The sequence below is a fragment of the Hyperolius riggenbachi genome, chromosome 6 (assembly GCF_040937935.1).
Source record: "Hyperolius riggenbachi isolate aHypRig1 chromosome 6, aHypRig1.pri, whole genome shotgun sequence".
Classification (NCBI taxonomy): Eukaryota; Metazoa; Chordata; class Amphibia; order Anura; family Hyperoliidae; genus Hyperolius; species Hyperolius riggenbachi.
This window is the reverse complement of record NC_090651.1, coordinates 90,910,666-90,930,944: the sequence shown is the minus strand read 5'-3', so window position 1 is coordinate 90,930,944 and position 20,279 is coordinate 90,910,666. Positions and strand designations below refer to the sequence as shown.

General features: G+C 47.1%; 1 protein-coding gene across 1 annotated transcript in view; it reads left to right on the top strand.

Annotated features, from left to right (window-relative positions):
- Positions 1 to 5,763: 5,763 nt before the first annotated feature.
- Positions 5,764 to 20,279, top strand: part of SEC16B (SEC16 homolog B, endoplasmic reticulum export factor) — a 391,505-nt gene continuing 376,989 nt past the window's right edge. The window contains exon 1 of the mRNA XM_068239647.1: positions 5,764 to 5,978. The gene's annotated coding sequence lies outside the window, so the exon portion shown is untranslated. The remainder of the gene's footprint in view (positions 5,979 to 20,279) is intronic.

The following is a 20,279-nucleotide window of genomic DNA, read 5'->3' as shown; positions in this document are numbered from 1 at the left end:
ACCTTTCAAAGGTGGAAGTTTGTTGGGCTGGGAATAGCTCCTGCGAATACCCCATTGTGTCCTGAGGTAATTCATCGGACTGGTTATCTGGCAGTTGTGTGCGTGGTGTCGCTGCCGGTTGTGTCAGCTTTGTGCCCACTGGCTCCTTGTAACTGGCTGAGGACTCGGACCTCGTGCGTGATGTGCTGGTGCTGCTTAACCCACTGCTGGATGCTTGAGAGGTCATCCAAGTAATTATCTGGTCCTGTTCTTTTGGATTTGTGAGGGTTGTTGTCCTGGACAACATGGGCGGTATTGAGTGGGTTTTCTTGGGTGCTCCCCTGTGGCCTGTACGTGAACCGTCAGGGGAAACACCTCTTCCCTTGCCCCTCCCTCTTTCACCGGATTTCTTCCTCATTTCACTTATCCTTAAAGTACATGCTGACTGCCAGCAGTACAGTGGCAGTACAGAAATGCTATACAGTGGTGGGTGAGCGGTGTACCACTATTCCCAGCAGCGACACAGAGCACAATGCTATACAGTGGTGGGTGAGCGGTGTACCACTATTCCCAGCAGCGACACAGAGCACAATGCTATACAGTGGTGGTGAGCGGTGTACTACTGTTCCCAGCAGACACAGAGTGGCAGTAAACACAATAATGTATATAGTGCTGGGTGAGCGGTGTACACAGAGTGGCAGTAAACACAATGCTATATAGTGTGGCTGAGCGAGCGGTGTACTACTGTTCCCAGCAGACACAGAGTGGCAGTAAACACAATGCTATATAGTGTGGCTGAGCGAGGTACACAGAGTGGTAGTAAACACAATGCTATATAGTGTGGCTGAGCGAGCGGTGTACTACTGTTCCCAGCAGACACAAAGTGGCAGTAAACACAATGCTATATAGTGTGGCTGAGCGAGGTACACAGAGTGGCAGTAAACACAATGCTATATAGTGTGGCTGAGCAAGTGGTGTACTACTGTTCCCAGCAGACACAGAGTGGCAGTAAACACAATGCTATATAGTGCTGGGTGAGCGAGGTACACAGAGTGGCAGTAAACACAATGCTATATAGTGTGGCTGAGCGAGGTACACAAAGTGGCAGTAAACACAATGCTATATAGTGTGGCTGAGCGAGGTACACAGAGTGGCAGTAAACACAATGCTATATAGTGTGGCTGAGCGAGCAGTGTACTACTGTTCCCAGCAGACACAGAGTGGCAGTAAACACAATGCTATATAGTGTGGCTGAGCGAGGTACACAGAGTGGCACTAAACACAATGCTATATAGTGTGGCTGAGCGAGCGGTGTACTACTGTTCCCAGCAGACACAGAGTGGCAGTAAACACAATGCTATATAGTGTGGCTGAGCGAGGTACACAGAGTGGCAGTAAACACAATGCTATATAGTGTGGCTGAGCGAGCAGTGTACTACTGTTCCCAGCAGACACAGAGTGGCAGTAAACACAATGCTATATAGTGTGGCTGAGCGAGGTACACAAAGTGGCAGTAAACACAATGCTATATAGTGTGGCTGAGCGAGCGGTGTACTACTGTTCCCAGCAGACACAGAGTGGCAGTAAACACAATGCTATATAGTGTGGCTGAGCGAGCGGTGTACTACTGTTCCCAGCAGACACAAAGTGGCAGTAAACACAATGCTATATAGTGTGGCTGAGCGAGGTACACAGAGTGGCAGTAAACACAATGCTATATAGTGTGGCTGAGCGAGCGGTGTACTACTGTTCCCAGCAGACACAGAGTGGCAGTAAACACAATGCTATATAGTGTAGTGCTGGGTGAGCGAGGTACACAGAGTGGCAGTAAACACAATGCTATATAGTGTGGCTGAGCGAGCGGTGTACTACTGTTCCCAGCAGACACAAAGTGGCAGTAAACACAATGCTATATAGTGTGGCTGAGCGAGGTACACAGAGTGGCAGTAAACACAATGCTATATAGTGTGGCTGAGCAAGTGGTGTACTACTGTTCCCAGCAGACACAGAGTGGCAGTAAACACAATGCTATATAGTGCTGGGTGAGCGAGGTACACAGAGTGGCAGTAAACACAATGCTATATAGTGTGGCTGAGCGAGGTACACAGAGTGGCAGTAAACACAATGCTATATAGTGTGGCTGAGCGAGGTACACAGAGTGGCAGTAAACACAATGCTATATAGTGTGGCTGAGCGAGCAGTGTACTACTGTTCCCAGCAGACACAGAGTGGCAGTAAACACAATGCTATATAGTGTGGCTGAGCGAGGTACACAGAGTGGCACTAAACACAATGCTATATAGTGTGGCTGAGCGAGCGGTGTACTACTGTTCCCAGCAGACACAGAGTGGCAGTAAACACAATGCTATATAGTGTGGCTGAGCGAGGTACACAGAGTGGCAGTAAACACAATGCTATATAGTGTGGCTGAGCGAGCAGTGTACTACTGTTCCCAGCAGACACAGAGTGGCAGTAAACACAATGCTATATAGTGTGGCTGAGCGAGGTACACAGAGTGGCAGTAAACACAATGCTATATAGTGTGGCTGAGCGAGCGGTGTACTACTGTTCCCAGCAGACACAGAGTGGCAGTAAACACAATGCTATATAGTGTGGCTGAGCGAGCGGTGTACTACTGTTCCCAGCAGACACAAAGTGGCAGTAAACACAATGCTATATAGTGTGGCTGAGCGAGGTACACAGAGTGGCAGTAAACACAATGCTATATAGTGTGGCTGAGCGAGCGGTGTACTACTGTTCCCAGCAGACACAGAGTGGCAGTAAACACAATGCTATATAGTGTAGTGCTGGGTGAGCGAGGTACACAGAGTGGCAGTAAACACAATGCTATATAGTGTGGCTGAGCGAGGTACACAGAGTGGCAGTAAACACAATGTTATATAGTGTGGCTGAGCGAGGTACACAGAGTGGCAGTAAACACAATGCTATATAGTGTGGCTGAGCGAGCAGTGTACTACTGTTCCCAGCAGACACAGAGTGGCAGTAAACACAATGCTATATAGTGTGGCTGAGCGAGGTACACAGAGTGGCAGTAAACACAATGCTATATAGTGTGGCTGAGCGAGCGGTGTACTACTATTCCCAGCAGCGACACAATGACCGGGGGACCCTGGCTAGCGTGGCTGGAGCGCGAACTACCCTGCCTGCCTACCCAAAGCTAAACCCACAGACAAATGGCGGAGATATGACGTGGTTCGGGTATTTATTTACCCGAACCACGTGACAGTTCGGCCAATCAGAGCGCGTTCGGGTCCAAACCACGTGACCCGTTCGGCCAATCACAGCGCTAGCCGAACGTTCGGGTAACGTTCGGCCATGTGCTCTTAGTTCGGCCATATGGCCGAACAGTTTGGCCGAACACCATCAGGTGTTCGGCCGAACTCGAACATCACCCGAACAGGGTGATGTTCTGCAGAACCCGAACAGTGGCGAACACTGTTCGCCCAACACTACTCACTGATAAGAAATTCCAACTATAAAACACTTTCCTAGCAGAAAATGGCTTCTGAGAGCAGGAAAAAGATAAAAAGACCAATAGTTCATAGATTTTAGCTTTAGCATACTTCAATGAATGTGTCATTGAGCAAAAACAATAAAAAACAGTTAAAACTTAAAAAGTAGATTTTAACATAAAATCAAACTGTGGAATATCTTAAAAAGTCATTTTTAGGAGAAGGAAGATAGATACAATCGTTTATTTCATTTGTTTATTTTCGCCTTGGGTGTCCTTTAAGGACCAGAGACTGCTGGTACGGTAAAGGCCGTTTCCCGACGAACCGCCGCACATACAAGTCGCTCTCGACGGTCACGACACTGCCCCATCGCCGCAGGCTCCTCTCTTTGCCGTCTCTATGACGGCAGAGTGCTGACAGCCGGTCAGGAGCCACTTTAATTGGCTCCTGACGCTGTCTATTAATGGGAGCCAATGTGATTGGCTCTCCATGATCACATGGTCAGGAGCCAATGAAAGCGGCTCCTGACCTGCTTACAGAGCTCTGCCGTCTCTTAGACAGCAGAGCGAGCGAATTGCAGCTTGTTCAGATCGGTGTTATCAGCGGCAATGCACGATTTATCATAACGTTGAATCTATGTCCAGTCAGAGCGGCAGCACCACCTGTTGGACGTAGATTCATACTGTGTCAGTCCGGAACCAGTTAATAATGCTGTAACAGTAAGTCAAATGTAAACAGTAGCAGACCAGGTATGCCTACTGCTATCTGTGAGGTCTAACTTTTTCAGCATTTTCAGATATACCCATGAAACAGCTTTTTCACTTTTAAGCTTTATTTTGAAAAGCAATCAAAAACATGAGAACAAATACTAGACATAACAATGTCCAATAAAGAAAGTAACAGTCTTGCATAAAGTGCGTACATAATTGTCAAGGAGCTTCAAGATAATTAGCTAGAGAACGACTATGTTATCTGGGTTAAGAATAGGGTTACACGTAGTCTAACAGCAGGATGGAGACAAAAATTTCTCATACAGTATAGTGTAAAAGCAGAGAGAAAAGGATGAACAGGCAAAAAAAATAATCTTCTTGAAGCATCAAAACATGTCATAGCAGTAGTTCTAAATACACGATCATCAGTATATTTACTAATAGTCTCAATCAAGTATCTCAGCCAGGTGTCTAGTCAACCCCTATATTCAAATAGAACAAAAAGGAAGGAAATAAAGAGAAAGGGAAGAACAGGAAAAAAAAAAAAAGATCACCATCAATCAGAAAAAACAGGCCTTCAGCTCTAGTCCCCTCACTCCCTATGGTTCATCACATCTTTACATTCCTTAGTGTCCATTAATTTCTTACCAAACTGCCCATGTCTTAACATATTGTTCCATCTTATCCTGGGCTGCCATTATGATCTTCTCCATATCCGCCACTCTATTTACTCTTTCCCACCAGAGAGCCATGGCGGGGGTTTTCTCAGATTTCCACAGAACAGGGATAAGCTCCTTCGCTGCGTTAATAAGGTGAATCAAAACACATTTCTTGTAGGATTTGGTACCAGTTGGAGCAAGTAGACTTTTGGGGCGAAAGGGACTGATATGGAGATCTCCCTAAACCAATGGTGTACCTCCCTCCAATAAGGTTGGATTTTACTTCAAGTCCAGAAGATATGGAACAGGATGCCACCAAGCATCCACATCTCAAGCATTGATCATTAGTCTGTTTAACATTCAAAAATATAAGTAAAGTAACTGCAACTGCACCTGGAGACAGGGCAACAAAGCTAGAATATGTACTTGCATAGGTCAATACTCAATGTTCCCTTATCAGCTAGTGCTCCTTATTGCCCCACTAGTCATGCGGTTTCCTCAAATGCCAAGTCCAAGGTGACTAGCTGTCACACACTGTCTCACTGAACAGAATAGTTTACTCAGGGTACTGCAGCATGCATTAATGTTAAATTGGCACTCTTAGAAACTGACAGTACCCATGATAATTATGAGCAGAATCCTGAGGCTTAGAATAGCACATCCAGGTTTCCAGAAATAGCTGATGGGCAGGTCTTTAACACTCCTTCTGGTCCAGCTTCCTCTTGCAGAATAGACTGTCAATGGTGCATGCTGAAGGCCTGAGGAAAACATGCTCTCCGCTAGCAGCAACCCTCCTGCTGGAATGATGCTTCTCCCAGACCTAAGGAAGATGACTCCTCTAGAAGTGACTGTATGCATGTCTTTCTAGCCAAATACTTTCCTTCCTTCCCTGATAGGCTCACTTTAACTAATACAACATCTCTCACTCAGGACTCTCTAGGAACAAGAATCCTGCTTCCTCAATGAGAAGACGTTGAAATCATCAGTTAACACTACAGTTTATTGAATCACAGACCAGGCAGCTACTCTACCCCAAAGGCAGTGGCAGCTCTGAGAACAGCCCTACCCAAATGCTGTCTCCAGAACTGCAATCAAAGCATTGTTAGCAACTGACATCTAGTGGACACTCAGAATATTCCAACAAGCGGCGACCTAAGGTGAAAAAATGATGTGAAAGTTACAATATGAATTGTCCCAAATGCTGCCTTGTCTTGAATTGCTGTATAATGAGAGGAATCAGAACATTTGAGTAGTGCTCTGCTGTGCTGAAAGATTGGGTTCCAGGGCTCTCCCAAGGTTAATATACTTTTAATTACTGTATTTTAATATTTAATACCGTGTTCACTATATGTATATAGAGTGGGGTATTGTATTGTATTAACTATACCTATTTTAACACGAAGTCTCAAGCAATCAGAAAAAACACCTATCCGGCATCAGTCAATCCTCATCAAGGCTGGGCCGAGGCAGAGGTGAGAGAGGCTCCAGCCTCAGGGCGCAATGTAGGAAGGGGCGCAAAACTCAGTTATCATTCCCCTATTGTGTTTGAAGCAGAGAGAAATAAGAAAAGGGGATATATGGCAGTTACTGCAATCCAGATAAATAGAGAGTAAGGTGTTAAGGGGGTTGCGGGCGCTAGAACACCAGTCTAATAGCAATCAGTGTGTGACGGCTGGGGGGGGGGGGGAATGGATGGGTGCACTTTGGTGTCTCAGCCTTGGGTGCTGGAGAACCTTGTCCCGGCTCTGATCCCCGTTGGTGTTGCATAACCCAGACTTTACTGTAGATAAAATAAAGAAAAGTCCCAGTGATGTGCTAAAAATGTGTAAATTATGGAAACCCCCAGAAATCAGATTCAGGAAGTGACAACCAATCAAATGCAGATTTCTAGATTTACCTATGCAAATTTCTAATTCCTGGTGAATGGAAATTTGCTTATCTGGAAATGTTTCAGATCATCACTGGTCATTCCTGTAGAATGCACAGCTATGCCAGATAGTCCATTCACCTATGATCACTTTACAGTGGCTATAATTCAGACGCTTATCATACTACTGGCGTCTACTGAATAGAGATGGGCTAAATATTAGACAGGTTGCTTTCTTCACAGAAAGTTGAATTAGATACCTTACACACACACACACACACATGCACAAAAGAGGATTCATGTGCAAATGCGCATTCGCCACATATCTAATGCAAGTCAATTTTCAGATGCGAAATTTCGAAAAGATTTGGCCAAAGTGTGTGCTTTATTTTTCCACAGACATGCAATTCCCATACAATGCAAGCCAATAGAATTTCCACATTTTCAATCTGAAAATCTGAATGCGAAGTTTAAGTTAATTACTTACAATGTCATGTAAATTAACGTCATTAGTATGCACGAAAAATAGCATTCTGAAAATTAGCATGAAAAAAGGTAAAAGAAGATTTGGAATGGGAAAAAAAATTGCAGAACTGCAAATACGAAACAAAAATGTTTCTGAAAAAACAGGGATAAACTTGGCAGTGTTTTTTTTTTTTTAATCGTTTTGCATCCACATGTGATTTTCCACTTTCATTTATGATTTTTCTGATGCAGCAGAGTACCGTACATTGTAACTTGCAAACATGCGCATTGTATGGAAAAAAAGCAGAAAGCTGTCTAATTTGAAATTGTGGGGGTGAATACACAACGCTAACTACGTGCGATTCCCGAGCAGGCTATCATAGCCAGAGCGAGTTTTGCCATAGTTGTTAGGGCTAGTTCACACCAAAAATCTGTCTTCACACTAAAGTCCGTCTACGCCCAATGCCAAATGCTAGCAAGTGACAGGCAGTGAATTCACCACCTTCAGCTGCATGTTGAAAAGAGGCCTTATGTCTGGATCCCGCTAGCAGCGCTTTTTGGGAGATCGCAAAACGCTTGTGATTTATGAATTGCAGAAGTACTGCGATTTTAAATGCAATTCCCAGAGCGATCGCAATTTGGCTCTGCTGCAATACATGCAATCGCTCCAGGATCCCTCCCAAAATGCAGCATGCAGCGCTTTGTGATTTTTTGTGAAGAGGAACCACCCCCATAAGATTCCACTGTTGCAGGGCTTTGCTGACCGCCAGCAAGTAGTGATGGCCCGAACAGTTCACCGACAAACGGTTCCCGGCAAACTTCAGCTGTTCGCCGGTCGCATTTAATGCAAGCTTTTTTTCGTCAAAAGTTCACATTTAACAATAAAGTCAATTGGCCGACAACTTTAGCGGTTAATAGCAAAGCCCCCGTACGTGCTAGAGCTAAAAAAGAGCCATAGTTTTGGACAAAATCGATTTTAAAGTTACGATAGGAAAAAACTATATATCTAAATGCGGTTACTACGGTAGATATTAGATAATGTATCAACCTATCGGTAGTGTGAATTTACATATATCAAAAGAAAGAGCAGTGAATTTCATGACGGGGTTTCCAGGTGGTCGACCACCTGAAAACCGCATGGAAAATTTGCCAGTTACTTTTAAAGGGATTGCTATACAGCTGCAACAATGCTGTATAAGGATCCCTGGAAACGTTACCTATTTTTGGACCATTAAAATGTTTTCATTCAGAGTGTGGGAAATAAAAAAAAAAAAGAATGACGTACGGTTCCTCCTTGTCCCCCATGCAGGCTGGGATAGCCAGAATGCGGAGCCCCAGCTGTATGGGGCTTCACACCCTGAGCTATACCAGCCCGCATGGTCCATGGTATGGGGGTCTCTGGAGGAGAGGGGTGACCAAGCCTCCCCTTCTCCCCCAGAGCCCTTGTCCAATCCCCACCTCCAGTGCCCCAGGACGAGGTGGGGGCCACATAGGTAGTAAATCAGCTCTGCTGAGAAACTAACTACCTCACCTGTGAATGTTTGTGGTTTTCTGCAAAACAAGTACTGCTGGTGGGCCTTGAGGACAGAGTTGGGGAACTCTGATCTAGGAGTCCACTTTAAGAAGAGTAACCCCAGATGCCAGCTCCCTCCCCAAGTGAAATGATATAGGAGTACATAATACCCCTTACCCATTTCCACAAAGAATTAAAAAGAAATTAAAAAACAACCAGAATTAAAGTATTTTAATGTTCTAAATAACCATGAATTCTTACCTTTTAAAAAAATATTCCCACACCAATATTCTCAGATACCTTGATTTTGAAGATCTCTGCGCACCTACCAACACACACGCCGCTCTCCTGCGCCACTATACTAAGTATAGCTGAGAGCTCTAAGCATCTTCAAAATTTCCCTCCAAGGCTCCCCATTTGTCTATTAACAGACCAATGGGAATCTGGAGGATTTCCATTGGTCTGTTATTAGACCAATGGGTAGCCCTGGAGGGAAATTTAAATATGATTATGGCTCTAGCTATAGAGTACTTAATATAGCTCAAGCTCCATCCCTACGGAACTACCGCTCTCCTTTTTACCCACTGCACCTATCACGCCCACCCACGCTGGCAACCTAGACCACCTATAGGATAAACTTTAAAAACAACCATTAAAAAAGTGTTTGCACAATATATGTATTTTTTTGGTGACTATTTTGCACTTGATCCTCCTCCACCATGGCACTGTCCGGATTTTGGTACACTTTTTACACCTTTTTTTAAATAAATCATAGTTGCAGAGATACCCTGAGAGTAGGAACACACTAGGCAGAATTGCATATGCGTTTCCCATAGTACATAGATTCTGCCTAGTGTGCTCCTACCCTAAAAGTTTTGAAGTTCGCTCATGGCGAACGGTCAGTTTGCAAACGTTTGCAGTAAATTTGCAAACGTGTTTGCAAATGTAAAATGTTGATCTTTGGCCATCGCTACGGGTAAGCGATGCAAAAGTGCGGCTAGTGAGCACCGGGCCTCACTGTGGCCGGAACTGGAAATTTGCACAGCTCTAATCAGCTTTGGAAATTATTGATTAATTACCTGGAAGTTGGATAGTCAATCAAGCTCTCTAGGTATTAATCATTAGCTTTCTGAATCTGATGAGTCCTATGGAGAGATGGTCAATGAGATACAAATAATTCTGCCGTGCGTGCAAAGTTAATGCAAAATGTATGGATGGAATTGGACTAATCAAATGTACTTCCTATTGCTTTTGCATCCTGTGCAGCACATTGCAGAGCAAGCGAAACTGCTTTTTATGAAACTCGGCCAATCAAAAGAGCAGGAAAGGCATTTTATTGGCCAAGTTACAAACTGCATAAAGTTGCAGGCAAGCTGAAACTAATGATACAATCTTGATTGCAGAATCTTAGTACTTCTATTAATATGAGGGACTACCTAAAGAATCTACTGAAAGTATATTCACTAACCTTCTACAGAAAAATCCCTGGTATCCGGCACCAGCGGGGATGCCTGATGATGGATAGACGCGCTTGCCTGTTGCTTGTGCAACCAACCGAAATAGCACAAAACTCGCCCCCATGAAATACTTATCCAGGCTCCATTGATGCATAGCAGTCTCCCTCTATCTCCCCGCAGGCTCGGATCGGCTTTACGGCTTCCCCAGTGCACGGAAACCGGAGTGTCAGCTGACCTGCATAGGGTCATGTGATACTCCAGCTTCCGTATACAGATGCCGGAAGCCACTAGGAGCCCGCGGGGAGATAGAGGGAGACTGCCAGATATTGCTGGAGCCTCGGTAAGTATTTCAAAGCCTGCCAGCACCCACAGAAAGCCCCCCAAGAGAGGTCCCATTATCTCACAGGCATGCCTGTTAGTAGAGACATCCGGCTGCCTGCATTCCAGATAATGAGGACTTTGCTGTATTCGATTTGGTAAGACTGTATTCTTGATGGACACCTTTAGGCCTCTTTGAGACGGGAGGCTAAACTGCATGCTTGCCAATCAGTTCAGCATCCCATCTGCTGCTTGCCAGTGCAATTCACATGCAATTTAAATGCGACTGAATTGGAACGGCAGTAACACCCCCCCCCCTCCCACGGTTCAAGCACTGACAGAGGACCATGACATGTCGAGTTCTGCTGCTGTGCTCAGACCTGACTCCATGGGGGGGTCTGTCTGCACTTTATCTGATGAAGGGGGCCCTCCGTGGCCCCGAAACAACTGTCATGCTGTGCATACAATAAAAATTGCTTGGAATACTGACATTGGTGTGCCAGTCAAACCTGAATTGCTGAATCCATGGGGGGGGGGGGGGGGGACCTGTTTAGCGCCGATGCTAGTCTTCTTTAGGGGACCCAGCAGGAAACCTGATAGGGAAAAAAAATCAGCAAACGTGATTGGGTGGACGGCACCTTCTCGAACTGCCAGGTGTCCAGTAGGTTGTAGAAAACTACGCTCACCCTATTTGGCCAATCACAATGCTTTGTGCTGTAAGAAGGTGCTGTGAACTGTTCCCTATGAGGTTTCCTGCGCCCCCACTGCTAACAACCGCCCGAACGATGCAGGAGAGCAGCTGACAGGCGTTGAATTCTCCACCTGTCAGCTGTTAGTTTGAAAGAGGCCTTAGCCTCTCATTAACAGTCTCTAATCATCACTAATGAACTGGCAAGCAGAGCCCACCAGATCATTTTTATATCACCATTTCTAGGGAACTGGCAAACAGAACGTCTGTCAGGCCTCAGATTGGAAGCCAAAGCTGCCCTTGTTGACAGCATCGTTTTATTGCAGGTCAACCACACACAGTAGCAAAGAATGTCTTTGATTTCCCTGCATGCTTTCCTCCATACAGACAAGGTGACATTTTGAAGTGTGAAGTTGTAGCACAGTTGCTTCTTTATTTAGATTTGATGTCTTTTCTTTTTTTTTTTTCTTTCCTGTTTCACACCACCTGTTACCCAGACACCTAATGCACCAGTTCCAGAACAGCAAAGATATGTTATTAGATAAATCACACCAGCTGTGGTGCTAATTGCACTCTGTCCTGCTGTGCGTACGTTATCACAATTTACTTCCACAAGATCTCTGTGGAACCAGCCACTTCAATGATTTGCTCTTAATGAGCAAAAGACTTGCATCAGCTATCACTGCATTACACTCCACTCCAACACATACATCCTGCTACTAGACAGATTTATTATTAAAACAAATAGCGAGGCAATTACGCGCCAGGCTGCTGTGTACGCCTTCGTCTGCAGGGGAAATGTACCCCAACGCAAGAGAGGAAGCTGCACTGCTCAGCAGGTTTCATCTTCTGCTCTTGGTTTGAGAATGTCAGATATCATGCAAAGAAAGAGGGGAGAATATGGCCTTGCTGTTTGTAGGTAATGGGAAAAGCACTTCAGCCATGTATTTTATGTGTATTTCATTAGATCAAGAGTCACATGGAAAATAATGGACCGCTCTGAATCAAGGCTGCTGTGATATTTTACTATTTTAACACCAGATGGCAGTAGAGCACAACTGTTGGTAGGCTGTAAAAGCAATATTAGGCTTTTATTTCCTTACAAATAAACTCATGAATAAAATGGTCAAATAACATTGTTGCAAACATTTTGAAATAATTCCCACTTTGCATTTAAGTCAGAGAAGCCTCTGAGGCGGGGCGAGTTTTAACTCCTGCCTGCTACACACACTTCGATTGTAAAGGTTCGATGGCACTTTTGATACAATAAAATCAGAATGATTTATTTCACCAAGCATGACTGGGTCATGCCAGGAATAGGATTTGGCACATACATAGCTCGGCACATCATATGCAGTACAATACATAACAATAACAGTCTGTGGAGACTAAACACTAAAGATTGACTCAGTAGAGGTACAGTGCAGTTACAGTGCTTCATAGACAGATTGTTTATGGCTGGAACTAGTGTGCGAACCTAAGGGGAAAGTGGGGGGGGGGGGGGGGAGCATGGATGGAGTTCAAGAGGTTGACAGCAAAGGGGAAGAAAGAGTTCCTGTGTCTTGCAGTCCTGTGAGCGATTGTACCTACGGTATGCATAATCGGAGCTAATATGGTTGAGGTGAATGAAAGTCCATTGGGAACAGTACAATCACAGCAACGTCTACAATTTGAAGCATTCTAATTGGCTGAATAGTGTGGGGGTATTATTACTACAACCTATCTGAAACCTAGCAGTTCAAGAGGGTACTGCTGTCCAACCATTCACATTAGCATAATTTGGAATCTTAAGATTAATGTATTAACTGTGATCGTTTTCAATCAAATGCACTGAATTTATGAAGTGAATAAGTGGGAAATATTATACAGTAGAATCTCGTTATAGTAACCTCTGCTATAGTAAACCTCTGGAAATAGTAAACTCAGTGCTCAGGTCCCAGTAAATGCGCCTGTATTCAAATACAATGTATGACCAATTCTGATACTGTATAGTAAACTACTTTTCCTGGTCCCTTGGACTTCACTATAAAGGAATTCTACTGTATCCCATTTAGTCAAATACATTGATTCAACTCATTTAGGCCCCAATCACAGTGTTGCGTTGCGGTGCAACTTTATGCCTCCGGTGCAAAGCATTCTGACAGACAACAGTTTCCCCCCGCAGCGCAATACCACATAACGTGTGCATTAACTGTGGCAGTAAAGTATACTTTTCATTGACTGTATGCTTTACTGTTTGTCACAAAACGTGCAGTGCAACTTATTGTGATGTCTTCCTGTTTTTTTTCAGGGATCGCAAAGCAGCTCCCACTTTAGATTATTTTACATGGTTTTGGAACATGGCATTAAACTCTCTCTCAGACAGGAGGCTGAATTTCATGCTTCCCAAGCGGTACAGTGTCCAGTCTACTGCCCGCCAGTGCAATTCGGGTGCAATTTGAATGCAGCCGAACTGCAGCGGTAGTAACACCACGCGTGTCACACACTGACATGTGGTGGTGTTAATGGATGGCAGAGGACTGGGACATGTTGAGCCTCCGTCTCCCGCTCAGAATTGCCACCTTTGGGACTCCTCAGAAGCACTCTCGTCCTCGAATGCTTCCAAAGACTTCCATACTATGCATAAGCTAGTGTAGGTACACGCCCCCATTACAGATAAGTTAGTTTTCAGAAGTATTTGGGGTCACAAACACTTCCGAAAGCTGCCCAAGGAAGGCCAAAGATGTAATGGACCTGCAGGTTGAATAATTTTACTGTGACAACAGTGCTGTAATGAGGACACAGAGAAAGGACAGGAAGGCTCTATGGCAGTGGTTCCCAACCTTTTCCAGGTCGTGAAACATCACGACAAACATTCAGATATCCGTGACACGTCACATCATGCCAAACATTCAGATATACATGACACGTCCCGTATGATAGAAAAGAGGGGCTCAGTAACAATCTGATGATGCTGCAGGCACAATAAGGGGCTCAGTAACAATCTGCTGATGCTGCAGGCACAATGAGGGGCTCAGTGACAATCTGCTGATGCTGCAGGCACAATGAGGGGCTCAGTGACAATCTGCTGATGCTGCAGGCACAATGAGGGGCTCAGTGACAATCTGCGGATGCAGCAGGCACAATGAGGGGTTCAGTGACAATATGCTGATGCTGCAGGCACAATGAGGGGTTCAGTGACAATATGCTGATGCTGCAGGCACAATGAGGGGCTCAGTGACAATATGCTGATGCTGCAGGCACAATGAGGGGCTCAGTAACAATCTGCTGATACTGCAGGCACAATGAGGGGCTCAGTGACAATCTGCTGATGCTGCAGGCACAATGAGGGGCTCAGTAACAATCTGCTGATGCTGCAGGCACAATGAGGGGCTCAGTGACAATATGCTGATGCTGCAGGCACAATGAGGGGCTCAGTAACAATCTGCTGATGCTGCAGGCACAACGAGGGGCTCAGTGACAATCTGCTGGTGCTGCAGGTACAATGAGGGGCTCAGTGACAATCTGCTGATGCTGCAGGCACACTGAGGGGCTCAGTGACAATCTGCTGATGCTGCAGGCACACTGAGGGGCTCAGTAACAATCTGCTGATGCTGCAGGCACAATGAGGGGTTCAGTGACAATATGCTGATGCTGCAGGCACAATGAGTGGCTCAGTAACAACCTGCTGATGCTGCAGGCACAATGAGGGGCTCAGTAACAATCTGCTGATGCTGCAGGCACAATGAGGGGCTCAGTGACAATCTGCTGATGCTGCAGGCACAATGAGGGGCTCAGTAACAATCTGCTGATGCTGCAGGCACAATGAGGGGCTCAGTGACAATCTGCTAATGCTGCAGGCACAATAAGGGGCTCAGTAACAATCTGCTGATGCTGCAGGCACAATGAGGGGCTCAGTGACAATCTGCTGATGCTGCAGGCACAATGAGGGGCTCAATGATAACCTGCTGATGCTGCAGGCACAATGAGGGGTTCAGTGACAATATGCTGATGCTGCAGGCACAATGAGTGGTTTAGTAATAACCTGCTGATGCTGGAGGCACAATGAGGGGCTCAGAAACAAACAATCTGCTGATACTGCAGGCACAATGAGAGGCTCAGTAACAATGTGCTGATGCAGCAGGCACAATGAGGGGCTCAGTAACAATATGCTGATGCTGCAGGCACAATGAGGGGCTCAGTAACAATCTGCTGATGCTGCAGGCACAACGAGGGGCTCAGTGACAATCTGCTGGTGCTGCAGGTACAATGAGGGGCTCAGTGACAATATGCTGATGCTGCAGGCACACTGAGGGGCTCAGTGACAATCTGCTGATGCTGCAGGCACACTGAGGGGCTCAGTAACAATCTGCTGATGCTGCAGGCACAATGAGGGGTTCAGTGACAATATGCTGATGCTGCAGGCACAATGAGTGGCTCAGTAACAACCTGCTGATGCTGCAGGCACAATGAGGGGCTCAGTAACAATCTGCTGATGCTGCAGGCACAATGAGGGGCTCAGTGACAATCTGCTGATGCTGCAGGCACAATGAGGGGCTCAGTAACAATCTGCTGATGCTGCAGGCACAATGAGGGGCTCAGTGACAATCTGCTGATGCTGCAGGCACAATGAGGGGCTCAGTGATAACCTGCTGATGCTGCAGGCACAATGAGGGGTTCAGTGACAATATGCTGATGCTGCAGGCACAATGAGTGGTTCAGTAATAACCTGCTGATGCTGGAGGCACAATGAGGGGCTCAGAAACAAACAATCTGCTGATACTGCAGGCACAATGAGGGGCTCAGTAACAATGTGCTGATGCAGCAGGCACAATGAGGGGCTCAGTAACAATCTGCTGATGCTGCAGGAACAATGAGGGGCTCAGTGACAATCTGCTGCAGGCACACTGAGGGGCTCAGTAACAATCTGCTGATGCTGCAGGCACAATGAGGGGCTCAGTGACAATCTGCTGATGCTGCAGGCACAATGAGGGGCTCAGTGATAACCTGCTGATGCTGGAGGCACAATGAGGGGCTCAGAAACAATCTGCTGATACTGCAGGCACAATGAGGGGCTCAGTAACAATGTGCTGATGCAGCAGGCACAGTGAGGGGCTCAGTAACAATCTGCTGATGCTGAAGGCACAATGAGGGGCTCAGTAACAATGTGCTGATGCTGCAGGCACAATAAGGGGCTCAGTGACAATATGCTTATGCTGCAGGCACAATGAGTGGCTCAGTAATAACCTGCTGATGCTGGAGGCACAATGCGGCGCTCAGTGATAATCTGCTGGTGCTGCAGGTACAATGAGGGGCTCAGTGACAATCTGCTGATGCTGCAGGCACAATGAGGGGCTCAGAAACAATCTGCTGATGCTGCAGGCACAACGAGGGGCTCAGTGACAATCTGCTGGTGCTGCAGGTACAATGAGGGGCTCAGTAACAATCTGCGGATGCTGCAGGCACAATGTGGTGCTCAGAAACAATCTGCTGATGCAGCAGGCACAATGAGGGACTCAGTGACAATATGCTGATACTGCAGGCACAATGAGGGGCTCAGAAACAATCTGCTGATGCTGCAGGCACAATGAGGGGCTCAGTGACAATCTGCTGATGCTGCAGGCACAATGAGGGGCTCAGTGACAATATGCTGATGCTGCAGGCACAATGAGGGGCTCAGTGACAATCTGCTGAAGCTGCAGGCACACTGAGGGGCTCAGTGACAATCTGCTAATGCTGCAGGCACAGTGAGGAGCTCAGTAACAATCTGCTGATGCTGCAGGCACAATGAGGGGCTCAGTAACAATTTGCTGACGCTGCAGGCACAATTAGGGGTTCAGTGACAATATGCTGATGCTGCAGGCACAATGAGTGGCTCAGTAATAACCTGCTGATGCTGCAGGCACAATGAGGGGCTCAGTGACAATCTGCTGATGCTGCAGGCACAATTAGGGGCTCAGTAACAATCTGCTGATGCTGCAGGCACAATGAGGGGCTCAGTGACAATATGCTGATACTGCAGGCACAATGAGGGGCTCAGAAACAATCTGCTGATGCTGCAGGCACAATGAGGGGCTCAGTGACAATCTGCTGATGCTGCAGGCACAATGAGGGGCTCAGTGACAATATGCTGATGCTGCAGGCACAATGAGGAGCTCAGTGACAATCTACTGACGCTGCAGGCACACTGAGGGGCTCAGTGACAATCTGCTAATGCTGCAGGCACAATTAGGGTCTCAGTAACAATCTGCTGATGCTGCAGGCACAATGAGGGGCTCAGTTATAACCTGCTGATGCTGCAGGCACAATGAGGGGCTCAGTGACAATCTGCTGATTCTGCAGGCACAGTGAGGGGCTCAGTAACAATCTGCTGGTGCTGCAGGCACAATGAGGGGCTCAGTAATAACCTGCTGATGCTGCAGGCACAATGAGGGGCTCAGTGACAATCTGCTGCAGGCACACTGAGGGGCTCAGTAACAATCTGCTGGTGCTGCAGGCACAATGAGGGGCTCAGTGACAATCTGCTGATGCTGCAGGCACAATGAGGGGCTCAGTGACAATATGCTGATGCTGCAGGCACAATGAGGGGCTCAGTAACAATCTGCTGGTGCTGCAGGCACAATGAGGGGCTCAGTGACAATCTGCTGATGCTGCAGGCACAATGAGGGGCTCAGAAACAATCTGCTGATGCTAAAGGCACAATGAGGGGCTCAGTAACAATGTGCTGATGCTGCAGGCACAATAAGGGGCTCAGTGACAATATGCTTATGCTGCAGGCACAATGAGTGGCTCAGTAATAACCTGCTGATGCTGGAGGCACAATGCGGCGCTCAGTGATAATCTGCTGATGCTGCAGGCACAATGAGGTGCTCAGTAACAATCTGCTGGTGCTGCAGGTACAATGAGGGGCTCAGTGACAATCTGCTGATGCTGCAGGCACAATGAGGGGCTCAGAAAGAATCTGCTGATGCTGCAGGCACAACGAGGGGCTCAGTGACAATCTGCTGGTGCTGCAGGTACAATGAGGGGCTCAGTAACAATCTGCGGATGCTGCAGGCACAATGTGGTGCTCAGAAAAAATCTGCTGATGCAGCAGGCACAATGAGGGACTCAGTGACAATATGCTGATACTGCAGGCACAATGAGGGGCTCAGAAACAATCTGCTGATGCTGCAGGCACAATGAGGGGCTCAGTGACAATCTGCTGATGCTGCAGGCACAATGAGGGGCTCAGTGACAATATGCTGATGCTGCAGGCACAATGAGGGACTCAGTGACAATATGCTGATACTGCAGGCACAATGAGGGGCTCAGAAACAATCTGCTGATGCTGCAGGCACAATGAGGGGCTCAGTGACAATCTGCTGATGCTGCAGGCACAATGAGGGGCTCAGTGACAATATGCTAATGCTGCAGGCACAATGAGGGGCTCAGTGACAATCTGCTGACGCTGCAGGCACACTGAGGGGCTCAGTGACAATTTGCTAATGCTGCAGGCACAGTGAGGAGCTCAGTAACAATCTGCTGATGCTGCAGGCACAATGAGGGGCTCAGTAACAATTTGCTGATGCTGCAGGCACAATTAGGGGTTCAGTGACAATATGCTGATGCTGCAGGCACAATGAGTGGCTCAGTAATAACCTGCTGATGCTGCAGGCACAATGAGGGGCTCAGTGACAATCTGCTGATGCTGCAGGCACAATTAGGGGCTCAGTAACAATCTGCTGATGCTGCAGGCACAATGAGGGGCTCAGTTATAACCTGCTGATGCTGCAGGCACAATGAGGGGCTCAGTGACAATCTGCTGATGCTGCAGGTACAGTGAGGGGCTCAGTAACAATCTGCTGGTGCTGCAGGCACAATGAGGGGCTCAGTAATAACCTGCTGATGCTGCAGGCACAATGAGGGGCTCAGTGACAATCTGCTGATGCTGCAGGCACAGTGAGGGGCTCAGTAACAATCTGCTGGTGCTGCAGGCACAATGAGGGGCTCAGTGACAATCTGCTGATGCTGCAGTCACAATGAGGGGCTCAGTGACAATATGCTGATGCTGCAGGCACAATGAGGGGCGCAGTAACAATCTGCTGGTGCTGCAGGCACAATGAGGGGCTCAGTGACAATCTGCTGATGCTGCAGGCACAATGAGGGGCTCAGAAACAATCTGCTGATGCTGCAGGCACAACGAGGGGCTCAGTGACAATCTGCTGGTGCTGCAGGTACAATGAGGGGCACAGTAACAATCTGCGGATGCTGCAGGCACAATGTGGGGCTCAGAAACAATATGCTGATGCAGCAGGCACAATGAGGGACTCAGTGACAATCTGCTGATGGTGCAGGCACAATGAGGGGCTCAGAAACAATCTGCTGATGCTGCAGGCACAATGAGGGGCTCAGTGACAATCTGCTGATGCTGCAGGCACAATGAGGGGCTCAGTGACAATCTGCTGATGCTGCAGGTACAATGAGGGGCTCAGTGACAATCTGCTGATGCTGCAGGCACACTGAGGGGCTCAGTGACAATCTGCTGATGCTGCAAGCACACTGAGGGGCTCAGTAACAATCTGCTGATGCTGCAGGCACAATGAGGGGCTCAGTAACAATCTGCTGATGCTGCAGGTGCAATGAGGGGCTCAGTAACAATCTGCTGATGCTGCAGGCACAATGAGGGGTTCAGTGACAATATGCTGATGCTGCAGGCACAATGAGTGGCTCAGTAATAACCTGCTGATGCTGCAGGCACAATGAGGGGCTCAGTGACAATCTGCTGATGCTGCAGGCACAATGAGGGGCTCAGTGACAATCTGCTGATGCTGCAGGCACAATGAGGGGCTCAGAAATGATATACTTTTGCCAGCTTACACAATGGGAGGGGGAGGGTGGTTAGAGGGACGCAATCCTGCTGCTGCAATGAGCGAAAGGCTGCAGGAATAATATGCTGCTGCTGGCACAATAAGGGGCAGTATGCTGGTACTAAAAGGTGGTACAGGGACAATATGCTGCTGTCTAGTGCCGAGATGTGTCTCTTATCTCTCACATGAATCACAAATGCAAAATGCTGGCCAGTGGCCACAGGAAGAAGTCAAACGTAAGTTACATACAAGTTATAAGTTTACACATAAGTTCCCTAACTCACCCCTCCATAGCCACCACTCCGCCCCTTCTTCTCCTCCC